The sequence below is a fragment of the Dermacentor andersoni genome, chromosome 1, assembly GCF_023375885.2.
Source record: "Dermacentor andersoni chromosome 1, qqDerAnde1_hic_scaffold, whole genome shotgun sequence".
NCBI classification, from domain to species: domain Eukaryota; kingdom Metazoa; phylum Arthropoda; class Arachnida; order Ixodida; family Ixodidae; genus Dermacentor; species Dermacentor andersoni.
This window is the reverse complement of record NC_092814.1, coordinates 359,892,472-359,911,536: the sequence shown is the minus strand read 5'-3', so window position 1 is coordinate 359,911,536 and position 19,065 is coordinate 359,892,472. Positions and strand designations below refer to the sequence as shown.

Below are 19,065 nucleotides of genomic sequence, written 5' to 3'. Positions count from 1 at the left end.
ACACACCTCTTTGGCCTCTGCTTCACATAGACGGCACCTCCAGACTGACCCACCTGGAGGAAATCGGCAGTCGCCTTTTCCTGTCCTTCTATTCAATCTTTTGCTTTCCCTCTCGCTATCTCTTCTTTCCCGTCTTCTTATCAGTTCTTCTCACTTCCGAATTACTAAGCGGCAAGGGCTAACCTGGTGTATGTATCCAACCTTGGGCATGTTATATTAGGTTATAGTGGCTACGTACAGCTGGCGTTTGCGTTTCCTCCCGGACTCATGGCGTCCCCTTGTTGGTCTCGGTGGTGGGCGGCTGGCGTATTTACCGAAATAAATGAATTCTGCATGGCTAATACGTCACTCCCCCCTTTTCCGATAGTCCTCTTTCAAAAAGAGGGCGCACCGAAGAAACTTTTCAACTATTCAGCCAGCGCAAAGAAATTTCCCCCCGCTACCATGCAATACACAGTCAAGATCCTGAAAAGACAGTCAGAACTATCTCACCTTTCATCGTAGCTAAATGCCTTACCGACACACTAGGTGCTGGCTACAAAGTGACGAAACTAAGCAGTGGCGACCTTCTTCTTGAGGTCCGCGACACTCTACAGCATGGTAAACTCTCCAATCTCTTAGCATTCCGTAATGTGACAATCACTGTTACCCCCCAGCGATCACTGAACACGTCTAAAGGAGTCATCTCTGATGAAGATCTGTTGAGCCTAAGCGAGGAAGAGCTCCTGGAAGTCTGGAAAGAACACAATGTGATTGAGGTTCAAAGAATAAAGATCAAGCGACACAACCAAGATATCCTAACTAAACATCTCAACCTCACCTTCGCGTCCAGCGTTCTACCAGAAACCTTAGAAACGGGATATACCAAACTTCGAGTCCGGCCTTACATCCCAAACCCCCGAAGATGCAAGTGTCAGAGATATGGCTATGGTTCGCAAAGCTGCCGTGGCCGACTGACCTGTGCAAAGTGTGGCGAACAAAAACACGAATCCAGCAACTGTAATGGCACACCCCACTGTGCCAACTGTGACGGTGGACACGCAGCATACTCGTAAACCTGCTCCACATGGAAAAAAAAAATACATAATCACAACGAAAATCAAAGAAAACATCTCATTTCAAGAAGTGCGGAAACGTGTTTCCTTTTTCCATACCTCAGGGTATTCTGATGCGGCGCGCAAGGGTGGAACGTCGCAGCAGACTCCGCCTCCGGCCCAGCCCACAACGAGTGTGGTTGCGGCCTTGCCACCAGCCCCCCTGGAGTCAGCAGCCAGCGCTGCTGCGCCGTCCCTGAAGGAGAGCCCATCGACGTCTGTGTTGGTGGCCTCCAAGGCCCTGATTTTCGAGGCAAGGCCTACGCTGAAAACCTCCCGCTCGTGTGAGCGGAAGTCCAGCGGCTCCCAAGAGTCCACGGACACAACCCCGTGTCAGAAGGCGCATCCAGCGCCTCCGGAGCGGCGCGAGTCTCGCGACCGCTCCAAATACGACAAATCCCGTACCATAATCACGGGGCCTGAAAAGGCTCCGTAAGTCTTTTCTCTAACTTGACTCCTCCTCCTCTTGACACACAGCATAAGAACACGAACAATATGGCTACACAAATAATACACTGGAACGTTAGAGGTCTTATCCACAACCTCGATGACATTAAAGAACTCTTACACAAATATAACCCAAAGGTGCTGTGTGTTCAGGAGACACATCTTAAATGTAAACAAAGAAACTTTTTTCCTCAGTACACCATATACCGTAAAGGCCGCAACGAGGCGAATACCTCGTCTGGCGGTGTAGCAATAGTTGTGGACAAGTCCGTAGCTTGTCACCATGTCGCCCTTCAGACGCCCCTTGAGGCAGTGTCGATTCGGGCGATTCTTTTGAATAAATTGATCACAATATGTTGCTTATACATACCCCCTAATTTTTATCTGGAAAAAAGTGATTTTTATAACCAAATTGATCAGCTTCCGTACCCTTACATACTCGCAGTCGATTAATGCCCACCACACCATGTGGGGAGAGTCGCGATGTGACGCGAGAGCTCGTTTCATTGAAAATTTTCTTGTGAACTCCGGTGTATGCCTCTTCAACAAGAAGGAGCCAACCTATTATAATATTCATAATAATTCATATTTATCAAGAGACCTGTCTATTGGCTCAGCTTCAATTTTCCCGGCATGTAATCAAATGGCATGTAATCAAAAATCCCTATGGAAGTGACCACTTCCCTGTAATGTTAAATTCAATACGTCAGCACGAATGCCCCCCACATACCGCCCGGTGAAAGCTAGCCTACATCGAATGGATTCATTTTAAAGGATCAACTTACTTATCACGAGATGTTATCATAGATTTTAACATAGACAATGCAGTAGCATATTTTCCTTGTTTTATAATCGACGCAGCTGAAAAGTTCATTACCCAAACAGAAGGTCTCTCTTGTAAAAGACGGGTACCCTGGTGGAATGAGCAGTGCAGTCTGGCACGAAAGAAACAAAACAAAGCGTGGGGTTTGCTGCGTCGCTCCTTGACTGCAGAAAACCTCATAAAATTTAAACTGGCAAAATCGCAGGGAAGGCGCACGCGGAGACAGGCAAGGAAGGCTAGCTGGCAGAAGTTTCTCTCGGGCATCACTTACACCGAAGAGTTTAAAGTATGGAATGACGTAAGAAAGATAAAGGGGCAACAAATCCACCCTCTGCCCTTAGTGGACGACCACGGGACTACCTTGGAGGACCAGGCGAACGCTCTGGGCGAAAACTTCGAGTATGTATCAAGTTCTACACACTACACAAGATCATTCCTGAAGTATAAACAAATAGCTGAACTTAAGACACTTCATCTTAAATGCCGTCCGGATGAACCATATAACCGTCCTTTTAATATTGCCGAGCTTAAAGCTGCATTGAGCACATGTAGAAGCTCTGCACCGGGAGCTGATAGAATCATCTATGACATGATGAAGAACTTACACGAAGACACACAAATGACACTTCTGGCACTTTTCAACTCTATCTGGAATGCCAGATACCTTCCATCCTCATGGAAGGACGCTATTGTTATTCCCGTCTTGACGCTGGGTAAAGACTCTTCCTTCGCGGCAAGTTATCGCCCGATAGCTGTTACAAGTTGTCTTTGTAAGCTATTTGAAAAAAATGATTAATTGCAGACTAATACATTTCCTTGAACTGAACAATGTGCTTGATCCCTATCAGTGTGGCTTCAGAGAAGGGCGGTCCACGACTGATCATCTTGTACGCATTGAAGCAAATATCCGCGATGCATTATACATAAACAGTTCTTCTTATCGATATTCATCGATATGGAGAAGGCGTACGACACAACGTGGCGATACGGGATCTTGCGAGACTTGTCGGGGATGGGCATCCGTGGAGATATGCTAAACATACTAGGAAGCAAGCTGTCCAAACTTACCTGCCGCGTGAAAATCGGCAATGTATTGTCGCGACCTTTTATACAAGAAACTGGTGTACCTCAGGGAGGTCTGCTTAGCTGCACGCTCTTTATCGTGAAAATGAACACCATTCGTGCTTCATTACCCAGCGATCTTCTATTCCGTTTACGTAGATGACATACAAATAGGTTTTAAATCTTGCAACCTTGCAGTGTGTGAGAGGCAAGTACAACAGGGCTTGAACAAGTATCTAAATGGGCAGATGAAAACGGATTTAAAGTGAATCTGAACAAAAGTTCTTGTGTGCTTTCCACAAGAGAGGGCTCGTTGCAGATCCCAATATCGAAATGTATGGCCAGCAAATCCCTGTGAACAAAGAGCAGAAGTTCTTCGGTATCATACTTGGCTCTAAACTAACATTTATTCCACACATAAAGTATCTCGAGGTGAAATCCTTAAAAACAACGAACTTACTGAACATTTTATCCCGTACAACATGGGGCAATGACAGAAAATGTTTGATGAATCTTCACAAAAGCCTCATTCGATCACGATTGGACTATGGTGCCGTGATTTATCATTCTCTGCACTCATCTGTCACTATCACTCCATCTGCAGAGAACATACATCAGCCAAACATATTTTCTGAGAGTCCACTCTAATCCTCAACATCCGTGTTTTAATACCGTTAGCGATATGACATATGATACACTCTTTCGTAATCGTCCCTCTTTAAGACAGCCCTTTTCACTTCGTGTGAGGGAGCTTAGTGTTGAAATGGATGTTCCACTCCTCAAACATCGCCTAATGCCTCCAGCTAAGCTGCTACCCCCTTGGGAGTGGCAGCTGGTACAATGTGATATATTTTTCCTACAAGTTACAAAGCACGCCCCAGATATCGAAATCCGGATGCATTTCCTGGAACTCCAGTACAAGTACTCCTCAGTTCTACACAGACGCATCGAAGTCACGCGAGGGGTTGTCCTATGCAGCGGTCGGCCCATGCTCCTCGGAATCCGATATACTGTATCCGGAAACAAGCATCTTTATGGCTGAGGCCTACGCACTATTGTCGGCTGTGCTGCATATAAGGAAAACAAAACTCAAAAAATCTGTTATATATACGGACTCCCTAAGTGCTTTGAAGGCCTTAATGTCATTTTGTAAGCACAAAAATTCAGTAATCAATGAACTATATTCCGTCCTATGTAAAGCGTATATATGTAACCAGCATGTCATTATATGCTGGGTGCCGGGTCATAGGAGCCTCGAAGGTAACATTCTGGCGGACCAGATGGCCACGTCCATCGCATCGTATTCTGTTAATCCTACCGCTGCAGTCCCTGTCACAGATCTGAGGCCCTTCTTGCGCAGGAAACTGCGAAACTACTGGCAACGCTTGTGGGACATGGAAACAAATAATAAGCTGAACGTTATAAAACCACAATTAGGGTTCTGGCCTTCTGCAACAAAATCATGCCGAACAGATGTCCTATTCTATCGTCTAAGAATAGGACACACATTTGGCACCCACAACTTTTTTACTCACTGGAAATGAGCCTCGAACCTGTGTGACCGTCCTCCACGTCCTCTTGGAGTGTGAAAATGTCCATTCTGACAGAAAGAAACATTTTCCGTTAGCATACCGGCAGCACATTCCCCTTCATCCTGTAATGTTACTCGGCCCAGAACCGCTCTTTGACACCAACGCAGTCCTAGGCTTCCTGAAAGATGTTGTTACATGTAATTAGCCGCCCCATACGTTCGTGGCGTCTCCTCTCTTCAGAGGATGCCGCTATGATAGCTGTTTCGTATAGCACATGCCTCTCGGGCCTTGCGTTTCAAGTGCTCTGGCGAGGCAGTAGTGCTCCTAGACAATTTTAGCATCTCACATATTTTATATAATGCATCATTCTTTCTTAATGCCTTTTAGTGATCATAGTTCACGTCATTAATCATTGCCATAATTTTATTACGTGCAGTTTTTTGCAATTTACACCAACTCTTTTAGGCCCCTTTCAGCCACGTCACATTAAATTCACAGAACCCATCAGACCACGACATATTCATTACCACTAGCATGGCGCTCTTTGTCCATACCTGGCCCTTGCGCCATTAAACCTCAAACATCATCATCAGCAAGTAGACTTCGCGGTCTGCGCATGCGCAGTAACGTCGCCCATAGTTCTTGCGTACGCAAGCCGCTTGCGTCCCCTATATTAAAACTCTGTACTGAACGGGATGTTGCATGACAGCGGACTGGCCGACAGTGATGAAGGTGCGTAGACTTGCGAGAGCAGGTCCGTCTCGGAGGACCTGGTACTGGCAGCGTGGCCTGAGGTGGAAAGCTCTCCAGCATCGTTAGCGCTTCTTCCGCAGCACACATCTCCACTCACGATTTTGTTTAGCCGTTTTCGTGAGCCGTTTCCGTGATGTGGGTGCATATATTGCTCTCTCTTTTCTGTCCACATGGTCACGCCATAAAATCCTCTTTCTCTCCTCCTTTTTACAGTGCAGAGTGGCCGACCTTCTTTCCTTTTCTCGTAAACGAACCCATCTCTATTCTGGGGGATCGGTTTCATCTACAAATATGTTGCTCGCGTTCTGCATGCACCCAAGTCACCTGCTGGGTGTCCCAGCTAACTTTAGCCAGAGTTTAAAAATATGCGAATGCTATGTAGCTGGACAGAACCAAGGTAATGTTATTTGTCGTCGCTAGCAGATGCTCTGATAGTTTTTGTTCAATCTATGGAATGACATAATTACCCCTAATAATTCATCAACTTGTGAAATGTTATAGTTACATTAAAAGTGGCAGTGAGAAAATTGTAAATCAGCATGAAAAACCTGTGATTAAAAAAGGTTGGTGGAGCTAAAAAAAAAAACCTGTATACCTGGAACTGTTGAGAGGGGTGCTGGTACAGGCGTGTTATCATATGTAACTGCATAAATGCCATGACAGAGAATCTGAAAGCATTTAACAAATTCAGTTGTACTTTATTTCATGAACTACTTACTCACAATTTATGCAAGTTGTTAAAATGGATGAAACCACTGCTTCTTTGTAGAATCAACACTCGAACTCAGCTAAAGTGATAGAGCAGCAATGCAGTCAATGGTGCACAGCTCTTGTACATCATGCATGGGTGATGAAGACAATCCTTCTATACATAAGACCGGATTTGGCACAAACACAGAGAACAGTCAACGTGCAGATGAGCCAAGTATGCGGCATGTCCGTGGAGGTAGGCTAGGTCTCTTGCAGGAGAAACTTTAGGCTGAACTTGACGCTCGTCTCGATGCCATCAAAAGCGAGAAAAACAAACAAAACGATTGAACACAACGAAAGAATGAGATGCATTGTAGAAGAACACGAGCTGAAAATTAGCCACCTGAAGGAGCAGCACAACGATGAAAGGAAATAACGAAATGTGCTGCATAAAATGAAAGTTCATATTTTGAAAGAAAAAGAAAAAGTGCAAAAACTGAAGCAGGAGCTCTTGAAAAACAGCTGCAGGCGGATCACTCTGAGTAAAGGATATTTGTAATAGTAACTTGAAGTGCAAAGGCAAGCAAACGAAGCTAAGGTTTTCAATACATTATGCCGCAATTGATGGCAAGCATGTTAAGGTTCTTGTTTTGTTTCACAATTAACGACTAGTCATTGAGCATATGTACCTGTTGTATTTAAGTATGTCATTTTCAGAAGAAACAGTAGGTCTGGAATGTCGTTTTTCAAACTACAACATGTCTTGTTTACAAATAGCAATGTTTTGCTCACTGCACACAGCGTTTTACTCACTGCAAGGTCAGCCAGCCTCAACTGGCACTCTGCGTGTGACTTGAACATATTTGTCCAGCAGCTAGCAAACACTCTCAATGGTAACTGGAACATAGGTTTTCCAAGCACATAACATACACTGCTTACAATAGACACTGAGTAGCTGCACTTTTAAATCAAGTCCACTTCATCGTTCCTGTGCCCAGAGGAAAACCGCAGACGGATGTAGCAGCTGCGTGCTCGTGTGCCCAGAAGCGTGTATGGATCCCCTTGGGTAGTACTGTCAGGTAGACTCATGCCGAGGTGTTCCTCATCAGGACTTGGACAAGGGTCCCGCAACATGCACGCAATGTTGTGCAGTGCTGCACAAGCTGTAATAATGGCTGCAGACCGGTCAGTCTTTGTCAGCAGCTTTACCCTCAGGCATGCGAAGCTCCTCTTCCATACGCCAAATGCTCGTTCCACGCTGTTCCTCGTTCTGATATGACTGGAATTGTACCTGCAGGAGAAAAGAATAAAATGTAAAACGAATTCATAAGCAACAAGCAATACATTTAGATGGAATTTTGAGCAGGCCCACTTACAGCCATACTTCACTGTGACACAGTGAATGCGAACAATTTACATTTTTTTAAATCTTTCAACTGTACTCGCTAGCTCCCTATAGGATTACCATTCAGACACTGTGAAGCCTATATGCTCTTCGTGGTGTTAGGCTGCTGAGCACGAGGTCGCGGGATCGAATCCCGGCCACGGCGGCCGCATTTCGATGGGGGAGAAATGCGAAAACACCCGTGTACTTAGATTTAGGTGCACGTTAAAGAACCCGAGGTGGTCCAAATTTCCGGAGTCCTCCCCTACGGCGTGCCTCATAATCAGAAAGTGGTTTTGGCACGTGAAACCCCATAATTTAATTTTATATTCCCTTCGAGATAACGAACCAAACAGTAAATGGGCAGTGTGGCAGTGTGGACAGTAGTACTGTTCAGAGGCTGGAGTAAGACGTGGGGGCTTGTACATGAGGAGCCACAAAATTTCAGAGGTTTATCTTCCCATTTGTTTGCCTGCTCTGCTTCTGTAAGTTATGTGTTCAATGTACAAGTATCTCTGTCATTTGCGAATCAAATAGTACGCTTGCATTCTCTGTTTCTTTGCATAACACTCAAGATTTAAGCAAAGTTCAATAGCACTAAACATGAAGAGCGCATGTATGATAACTGGTCATACCAAGTTGCATGTGCCATTACCTCTTTTCTGGACCAGTGCGCGGATCCCTCAGCGGTGTCACGAGGAACGGTAGACAGGCGTATCCCTGGTCACCAAGGAGAACGCCAGGCACAGCTCTTTGCTCGTGCAGCGTCATGACTCTACTGTTGGCGAATATTCTGCTGTCATGCACGGATCCAGGCCAACTTGCTGCAATATCGAAAAATTGCAGCTCTGGACCAGTAACAGCCTGTCAACAAAGAAGTGTGCATATATTTAATGTGTTCACGTCTGACAAGAAGAACCATGCGTGAACATGCGTAGCTTGCATGCATCCTTTCTGATCAACCAACATGATACATCATATGTATTCTCCCTATAGTTAACATCAGTGCACCATATTTGGTGGCACTTTCTGATGCATAACCTACATACAGGTACAGGATCACTGCTTAGCACATTAACGTGTTCAATGTTAATTATTCCACTTAAATATTCAGTAAATACAAAAATGGTGATCGCAAGTGCTGCGAATTTTGTGAGACGCTATGTTTCACTAGTGATAGCAATTAGCACCACAAAGTGGCGTTTCAATGTTCGCCGCTATATGTGCGACAAAAATGCAGCTATCGTTCCATATGAAACGCAACGGCACATTTTATCAAAGTACTTAGGTGTACTGCACGCCAAATAAAGTGACATCTTCGCTACGCGCTTAATTACATGTACAGCGCTAATAACAGGAAAATCTGTATGGCTACGCGTCTTTACTCAAGCGCAAACAGTGCCTATACAAGCTACTGTCTTAGAAATTGTCGCCTTCATTGTGCGAGGGGTCGGCGCACGAGTTAGGCAATCCTGCGGACGACTGCACTTCGCTGTACTGAAGATGCAAAGGTGTGCATACATGACATAGCTAGCATGTACTAATGCGACAGTAAATTCACACGATAAAGCAGTAATCGGAAAGTACAAACAAATACGTAAGCTTACCTGCACGTTAATCGAGAAGAATCCCTTGCGGTTGCTGAACACCTCGGCGTTCTCACCCCCAGGACCGACGATGGGGATGTGCGTACAGTCAATACACCGGGAAACCGGCCAATTTCGTAGAATCGGGCCATCACACCCTGCGCTTCAGCTGCCGTGGGGAGCCGCACATATTTCGGAAACAGGCGTACGCAAATGGCTTGCGTAATTTCCCACACACAACGGGACACATACTGCTGGGAAACGTGCACCAGGTCGCCCACGACGGTCTGAATGGCACCAGTGCCGTAAAAACGAAGCGTTATGAGAAGCTTCAGCAGCGGTGGAAACGGCGCTTCCCTTTGGTCAGTTGTAGGAGTCGTCGGACGATCTCGCCGCTGCCACCATTTGAAGGAGTTGACGGTCGTAGAGAGGAACTCGGTGAACAGGATTTATTTGCAGTATTTACATTTTAAGCATGACATACATCGACAGTCTAGCGTGACTCCCAAATGGCGCCCGCAAGACGACGCATACGGCAAACAGCTTACGAGCACACAGCTCACTACGACGAGCACACAACGAGCACACCCTAGCAGCCGGCAAACGCTGCTTATAAGTACTTGTCCCCCCCCTTGATTCCAAGCGAACGGAAACGTTCGTCCAGTCATCGCTCGACGTCACCGTTCGACGTCACCGAAGATGACCCGCCCTTTTGGAGGAGGCGGACTCGCATACTCGTGTTGCACACACACACACAGGTGTAAACGTCCGGAGCCGACGTCAGAGGGGCTTCGTAGAACTCTGCTCCGTCCCGGGTGGCGGGTACCACATTCCTGAGCTGACCCCGCGCCACCTGGCTGCCGGTTATCCGCAGTTCTCTGAAGTGCGCCCCGTCTGGTTGGATTGGAACACGTGCAGCGGGCTGAAATAGCTGGCACGTTGTCACCCCGTACGGCCATTCCTAACACCGTGTTGTCTTTCAATTGCAAATCGGACATGATGGCGAACACGGACGCCTTGGTGAAGCGGAACCTGAAGGCAAACTCTTCTTCACTGTACACTTCCATGGGGTTTACCGCGTCGCGAAGTGACCTCACTGCGGGTGAATACCGGTACACTGCTCCGACAACGAACTCACAGCCACTCTTCACAAATTCCACGAAGTCAGCCGCACTGCCGTCTGGCCACGACACGATTTCTTGTGGAAAGGGACATTAAAGCAAAACAATAATTCAGTGTAGACCGGGGAAGCATTGTTTCAGAACCCTGCAGGCAGTCATTTCAAAAAGATAGTTTGATTATTAGATTAGAAAATGAAGGTGGAAATATCAGTATTTGAATTTTGCGCCGAAACACGAACGCTGGTACGTAACGTGACGTCAGGGCTTCCAAAGTATGTTTTCGCATTTGGGAAGCGTTCGCTGAGTAATGGTTCCCGAAACTTGCCATGTTTAATATTTGGTTCCTTTAGAACACAATGTAGTCAATTTGTATCGCTATATATAATTAGTAGGCCCTAGAAGATGCCACAAAAATCCATGACGTCACAGCCACCAGGTGCGGGAACTTAAGTAGGCGTCGCCACCCGTATTTCGTTGTTGCGCTTTTTCTGGCTTACCAAACGTCTTATCGTTACAAGGCTGGTGTTCTTGGTGTTGTAGGAAGGTAATTTGCTGATGGAGAAGAAGTAATTGTTCACATTAGTGTCCCTTTAACTGCGTTGAATCAGCTCAAGGCGCTGACGATCATGCTTGCCACCACACTCGCGCTAGTCCGCCGGCGGGCGATAGCGCGCATGCGCAAGCCAACGTCACGTGGCCAAGCAGTGAGGTGAAGCGCTCGTTCAGGGCCAGGAGAAGCGTAAGGACGCATGAAGGTAGCGACAGCTTCCTAACCTTACGTGAGGCCTCCTTACAGCGAGGGACTGATGAAGGGAGCAAGCGTACTCTCAAAGCTCCCTTGGCCCGTCCTCACGTAAGAAACTGTTGCCGCATGCCTGGGTCCGAGAGGATTTCTTAAAAGCTCTACGCGAACACCACTATTTAATAAAAAAGATGTGTCGTCGCATAATTTTTAAATTGAAGTGCTAATATAGAGACGCATGCGCTCTTCTAGTTTTGTTACTAAACGTAAAAAAGTTCAACATTATAGCGCAAAACCTAATGGTCACAAGCAACGCTGGCACGCCGGCGCCATGCAACGCCTAGCAACGCCACTCATCCCGAACGTGGGACTGATGTGAGCGCAACTTCCTCTTTACTATCACACTCTCTCTCTCTCTCTCTTTCTGATATGAACATGCCTGCCAAGACATCCCGCGCTCACATGGTGCTCGCGCTTCTTCGCAGGTCGGCGACAGCCTGCATGCGCAAGCAAACGTCACGTGGCTAAGCAGTGAGGTGAAGCGCTCGTTCAGAGTCAGGAGCGGCGTAAGGACGCAAGAAGGTAGCTTCGGACATACCTTACGCTGAGGAAGCACCCAGTAAACCTTCACTGAGGGCTCCTCAGTAAGGAAGCTTTCAAAGTGGCATAAGGTGGGCCTCACCAGAATGATGGCTTCCTTACTGAGTTAAGGCGCTCGGAGGTGCCTTACGCTCAGGAAGCACCAAGGGAGCCTTCACTGAGGGCCCCTCAATAAGGAGGCTTTCAGAGTGACGTAAGGCAGCCTCACCGCAATGAAGGCTTACGTACTGAGGTAAGGAAGGTTTCATTGTTTGGGCCCTTAACCTCTTAACTGAATCTCTGTGGGAACAGCGCTTTAAACGCGGATAGAAAAAAAGCTGAGCTCTTCTCACCCACTTTCTATACTCCTGATACATCAAGCCATTTTACTTTATTTGTTCGCTGTTTTTTTTTTTTTATTGTGGCTGATATTCGACTGTTTCAGTAGAGTTCCGCCTTTTAATTATTTATGGAAGCAATTAGTGTTTTTATATTCGTAGTTTTGAGGAAGTCATGAATATGACAAACACTTCCTGGGCATCTTCCAATTACTGAGGAATAATATTAAACAGAAAGTGTTATAAGATATGCAGTTCCTAATATTGGTACACTAAACTTCAAGGCACCTAAGTGAGAATAATTGTGCCCACTTCTCTCATGTAATGACAATGTTGTAGTGTGCCATCCATAACAACCTCTACGTATCGATATGTTGAACAAAAATGGCTCCATTTTGTGTGTTAAATTTATTCCATGTGCTTTATCTGTTTTACTGGCCATATTTTACGGTTTATCAATGGCACTATGTACAGGATGCACCATTTTAACTAGGTCAGCATAATGAATCGATACATGCATGTACACTCATTCCGAAATGTCGAACTTTTCCATTCTAGGCCACTACATTTTCGTGAAGAAAAGTTACAACCTGGATATTCTAGCAGAAAAAAACAGTTTAGAACCAACACTGCCTCCTAGGCACAGTAAAGCAATATTTACTGCACTTGACTTTGTACATATGACAAGGCCTCTCTACTCAATACTGCCGTCGCAGTGCCGCAGATATAGTAAAATAAATGAGAAGCATCAATGAAAGATGCCAATGAGGGCCTCATCTTGCGAGGCACTGTCAAAATCCGCTTAGGCCGGCAGCATTGCTGGGTAATCATTGTTAGCCTCTGAATAACATTTGCGCGATGTGTGTTAGGGCAGAATATAAGAGTAAAAAAATGTTGAGCCACCTTATCTTTAATTTCATAAGTCCGCGTGTTCAGCATTTTCTGTATGAGAAACTAAATTATAACGGCAGACTAACAAGGCGAACTTCATATAGGCTAACCTCATTCTTCCTATATCTGGCTTATTTCAAACTCATTTACTTATCACTCTATTTAAATTACTTAACAAACAGCTCGCTTTTCAATTATTATATTCAAAGCTTCCTCACAAATACCAATAGTACTAGGTTTGCCCATAATCACAACTTTCTATAGCCTAAATGGAACACGAATTATGGCAAAATGACTTCCTCCTTCTCAGTGATTCAACTGTGGAATGACTTACCCCATGCCCTTAAATCATCATTCTTGCACGCATTCAAATATGAACTCTAAAATGTCATTTGTATAAATAGTTGTCCTGATTAACTTACATTGTATATAAAGTATTTACTTCATTTATTAAAGAGATTATAACAATTTAGATGGGTAATGTGCGATTTTTTGTCATGTATGGCTCCTTGTATAAAAATCGAATGTATTCCTTTTCACTACTTCGTTCCCTTTTTACTTACTTCAATATTGCATAATTTTACACTGCTGTATTAACTTATGATTTTGTACCAATCTTGTTAACCGAGGGTGCCGCTGCAGTCGTTTGACTTTGGGACCCTCGCCTGTATACTATTATCAACACTCTATGTATCTTGGAAGAAAAATAAACTGACACAGAAGCATTGGCTGCATTTACTGCCACTGCATTGCTTATATGGCGAGCCTTAGGGGCTCTAATCTGTACCAACGGTCGCTGCACTGTTCATACAAATTCGATTTTTGACAGAACGCTGCTGCGCGTTGTTCCTTGTACTCGACAAACAGAAAACACGCACGTATCGCTCGCACCACCATGCATAGTTTTTGGCCGCACCGTTGTATACGACGCGTATGAATGAAAATTTTATTTCGAAATAACTCCACTTATGCACCGTAAGGTGCGGTATTTGTGCGCATATTAGATAGAAGTGGTAAACCTGAGTATTCTGAGAGGAGTAATGTTTAAATGTAACGTGTTTCGTCTTGAAATACATAAGCTAATCATTGTACTAAGAATTCAATTGAGGAAACGTAATGCCATCTCTAGTGATCCTTATCAGAAGCTTCCTTGCTTGTGACTTTATTTGCCTTAAAAAGAAATAGTTTCAAGGCTTATGGCACTAAAAATTTCAATGCCATTTCCGAATTGAAAATTAAATTCTATTAGAAAGTCCCTCGTTTTTGTAAATGCGAGACAAAATATGTTTGAAAGTTTTCACTACTCTTATCATGGAGAGAATCACCGCCAAGCGTATAACACTGCAGAACAATTGCAGCAATTTAGAATTCAAATTATTTGAGTTACTGCGATTATGTAAGACCTGCATGACAGTAAAGCTCTGAAACGGGCAGTTAAGACTGTGTCGAGTGCGCCTCATTAAGCCTAGCGGACATATAGCACCAGATGCTGCATGTTACTTCATGATTATGCAGCACCAGTCGAAAAAAACTTCAAAACTCAACGCCCATCACGGGACTAGAACCTATGATTTCCTGATCCGTAATTTTCGTGACTTTCGGCCCCACGTGCAGGAACCACCAGACGTTCCATAAAAGATATTCTGTACCATGGAGCTAAAGACAAAAAGAAAAAAAAAATAGCACGTCCGTGACAGGACTAGAACGTATGATTTCCTGATCCGTAATAATGCGCCTAATACATTCGGACCCACGTGCAGGAAGCAGTAGACGTTCCGAAAAAGTAATGCTGTACCTTAGAGCGAAACACAACAAACTGAAAAAAAAAAAAAAAAAAACGTCCGCGACAGGACTCGAACCTGCAATCTCCTGATCCGGAATCAGGCGCCTTATCCATTAGGCCACGCGGACATGCATTACTAGTAGCTGCAGGCCCGTCAACAGCATTGTGGCCCCAATAAAAAGGAAAGGATGAATTGAATTTTGGGGTTTACATTCCAAACCACGATATGATTATCAGGCCCGCCGTAGTGAAGGACTCCGGATTAATTTTCACCACACGGGGATCTTTAACATGCCCCCAATGCACGGGACACGCGCGCTTTTGCAGTTCGCCCCCCCACCGAAATGCGGCTGTCGCTGTGGGGATTGGTTCCAAGAAAAAGATGAAGGTAGGTCCAGAATATGATGCACTCTACTCACATGGATGACCCGCGCAACATGTTACACAGTAAATCTTTCATGCGGTATCAGGTGCAGTAGGCTTTCGCTGATGGGCGCGAATGATGTGTGTTCGAGACGAAGAAGAGATAAAAATTTATTCAGTGAATCCTCCATTGTGGGTATGCGCCACAGCCACTCCAGAAAACGACGACTTCAGTCACAGTAGTTTGATTTGTTAGGTTGCGCTCCTCCTTTGCGGTGGAGTTGCGATAAACTTTTAACCTGAAGCTTTATTTACCTCCCCCTTCGACTTTCCTACTGCTGCTGTTGCTGTTGCTGTGGCTGGTGTTGTCTGGCCCACCGCGTCGGGGGATGGTTCAGAGCGTGTGTATACATGACAGGGACGAGTCAGATGAATGGCGACGCGAAAAACTAGTTTTCAGCCCACCGCGTCGAATGTGCACAATGCGCTCTGGAGCTCCGTGGGCGTCGCCACATTAGTATATTGATAGCCGTAATGAGCTTTTTCCATGTGCCTGTGCTGTCACCTGACGCACGCCGCTGGAAACGTTTTGGAAGGGTGCCGGGGCTTTCGCCGGTTGATTTGTATACCTGCGCCCATGTTGAGCGTGCGTCGGTTGTGCGTTTCGTGGATGACGATTGTTTATTAATGGCTTCTCCTGGGCAGCATGTCGTTCACCTATCGACTAGTGTGTGAACAGACCTCAGTATGCTGTTGTGCTAATAGCGCAGCCGATAAAGGCACGCTGAGTCCCATCTGCCGACGCGGCTGCCTTGGAGTTTCTTGTTGCTGATGTCAGCGCTTCTACCTCGCTTTTTTATCCCTTTTACACATTCATTAAACTTCTCGCATATTCAAGAAGCCTTCGACGCAGCCTTCGACGTCGGATTTTGCAAAGCGGTGCATTTGTTTACATGGACATCTACAGCCACAGATCGCTGTTAGCTTCGGATGTTGTAGAAATGGCGCATCACTCATATGAAATAATGTGAAAATGTAACAAAACAAACATATCTGCGCATATAAGCCGCGTCGTTCCACCCTGAGACGAGCCAATATGAGCTGCCGAGCCACTTAGCCAATGGCTACTGTGAACCAGACGCACATATTAAGGGCTCTTACTACTGATTCTCGCTTTTGTTTAACTTCATGATACTTACAATTTGCGCGTGCCATAAAGTGTTCTTAGAGAATGTGCTCGGAATAAGCCTTAACTTATAGGCGGTGTAGTTCTCTACCGAAAACACGGATGCCATCGCTGAAACCGTTGGTAACTGCGCAAGGCGGTTGTTTATGATGATGTACCGAATGCACCACCTCATTGTTTCTCGTTTGACGCATATATCAATAGTGCATCTATCGAATTAAGAAATGTGTCAGCATAACATGTACTGACCCATCCATCTACGTAGCAAATGCGGCCAAAAACCTTCGGGAACAGTGACGTACAGATGTCGGCACAGCGCTCTGTTGCCGCTTGCCGCTTATTGTGTACGCGCCGAGCGAAGTGAAGAGTAAGTATAACTATGTTTATTTTCTAGGACTGGAGCGTTTTCTGGCAACAAGCTGCTTGCGCAGCTTGAGTTCATATTAAATCGCTTTAGCCCTTTCAGACGCCGATTTATCTTGTTGATTGAAAACTTGCTTTCACCACATTTCTTGCATCTTCAGAATCATAGGAAGTGTATAGCAGCAGGAAAGAGCAATAACTTTCCATTGTTTGGCGAGGTTTGTCAACATTAGAGAATGTGAACTCTATGCGAAAACTGATACAGCAACATCAAATACGAGCACATAAACTACTTCCTGTTTTGAAAAGCTTGAAAAGCACTTTTCCAGACACTTAAGAATTATGCCTGGTGCATGACATTCTGAAAAACAATGAAAGAAGTGAACCCGCCACATTCTATATACAGAGACAGAGTAAACACACCCAACCGTCTACTGCCCGAATCATTTGTTAAACATTCTGCTTGTTATTCAAAATTGCAGCACAATTCCATCCAAAGTGTTTCAAAATGTATGCAACACATTATGATATCATTACTTTCATCAGTGCTTTTGCTGTTGACGCACTATCTTGCTTTACACAATTGTGTACACAGTGTCTGAAAGGGTTAGGGCCACAACATAGCTATAAAAGTGCTTTCCTTAGTCCTAACTGCTTATTTTTTTATGTTTATGTCCATCGAAAACGGGTGCCCGAACTGGGCGGGGCCTGCAGGATCAACATTAGCTCAAGCTCCGTATGCGCGGCTTGAGAGGACTGAAGCTTGTGCATTTTAGTTTCGAAGACATGTCGACGCATTTTGAGCGCAAGTAATACAAGGGAATGCGTTGGCGGCATCGTGTTGCCAGTTCGACGGCCGATCGCGTGGGGTTCGGTCTAGTGATCACGGTCGACACGTTGATTTTGTCGGTGCCGTCGACAAGAAAGCCCGTCGCGCTATATGACATCTCGCACTCGTCGGATGCGTCGTTGTCGGCCTATTATAATCAAATGGCTTGAGTGACGCAGAACTGAATAGTCGGCCAATTGATGATGTTAGCATCTGGTCCGTTTCCTATCGACCCAGTGTTACCACGCCTCAAACGAGTACGTGAAGTCAGACACGCGCTGCCACCGTCAGCAAGAGAGGGCCGTTGCTGCAAGAAGACTATGTCAGGAATGCGATGTTTCTGAAGTGTCGCCCCAGTTTAACCCAGTGGTTTATCGCTAAATTTATTAGCCGTCAATAGAAGACGGTAACTACATGGTTTACGGTGCAGTCCGGATGAAGCCCTCGCCGCTTTCTGTTTTAAAGTGGAGATGCGGTCTTACGCCATGTACGTTTTCGGCAGAAACCCACGTAGAGCTGTGGACCAGTGTAGTTCGTACCAACGCAGTACACTGCACAAAGGTTCACTGCAGTGCGCGTCCGTGTGCTCTTTGTCTTTTTTGTTCGGGGTATTTTCCCGCAATATCTAGCAGCGCTGCCGCGAGCGCGTCCCGTCGGAAACGTTTTGCGACTAATCCGCTAGGGCACGGCGCATGCGACGAAAAAGGCGGATGATCCGTTACTCCCCTCAGAAGCATTGCAGAAACTGCTGCGCTTCTCTTTCTGCTGACGTGTGAGTCCAGAGGGGACGTAGACAGAACTGTAGAGAGGAGGGAGGAGCACAGGCAGTCGCCAGGCTACCATACAAGGAAGGGTGGAGAGAAGGTGATGTGAGAAGGCAAGGAAACGCTACTAGCGGTTGCGGAAAACTGGATAAACTTAAGTTCAAGGCACGGTACAGTAAGTTGTCGCTATTTCGGAAAACTAAACACTATGCAAATATGTCAAGCGGACAATCCCTCAAAAATTTCTAGCAACAATTTTCAGACAGTCTTTTGACTATTCTTACTAGAACCTACCAACAGTCAATTGAAATCCTACCAACTGTCTTTATACATCCTAACAACGCTCTAGTAGCACCCTAGAAACAATTGGCCACCAACTCCCCATAGAAACATATTCATAGGAAGTCTTTAAACTTCCTACTACTTTCCTGCCTACATTTGTCTTTATACAGACTAGTAACATTATTTCAAAACAACAATGTCCATATATCTTCCGTCAACTTGCTACCAATCCCCTATTAACACGTTTTGTTTTGCACCATATTAACATCCTTCCAATAGAAGAATGCTTGTAGACGTTGTCGACTTCCTACCAATCACCTATTAACAATTGTATTTATACATCCTTTCTTTCTTTCTTTATTTGTTTCCATTGCTAAAATACAATGACGGGGGCTAAGATAAAAGCTGCAATGAGGCAGCTTGAGGTGCCCTTAGCCCCCGTGTTACATGGTG

At 45.3% G+C, this 19,065-nt stretch overlaps 1 non-coding gene across 1 annotated transcript; it reads right to left on the bottom strand.

The window, feature by feature from the left end:
* Positions 1 to 14,880: 14,880 nt before the first annotated feature.
* TRNAR-CCG (transfer RNA arginine (anticodon CCG)) lies at positions 14,881 to 14,953 on the bottom strand. The gene has a single exon. It is a non-coding gene; the product is annotated as a tRNA-Arg (tRNA).
* Positions 14,954 to 19,065: the final 4,112 nt, after the last annotated feature.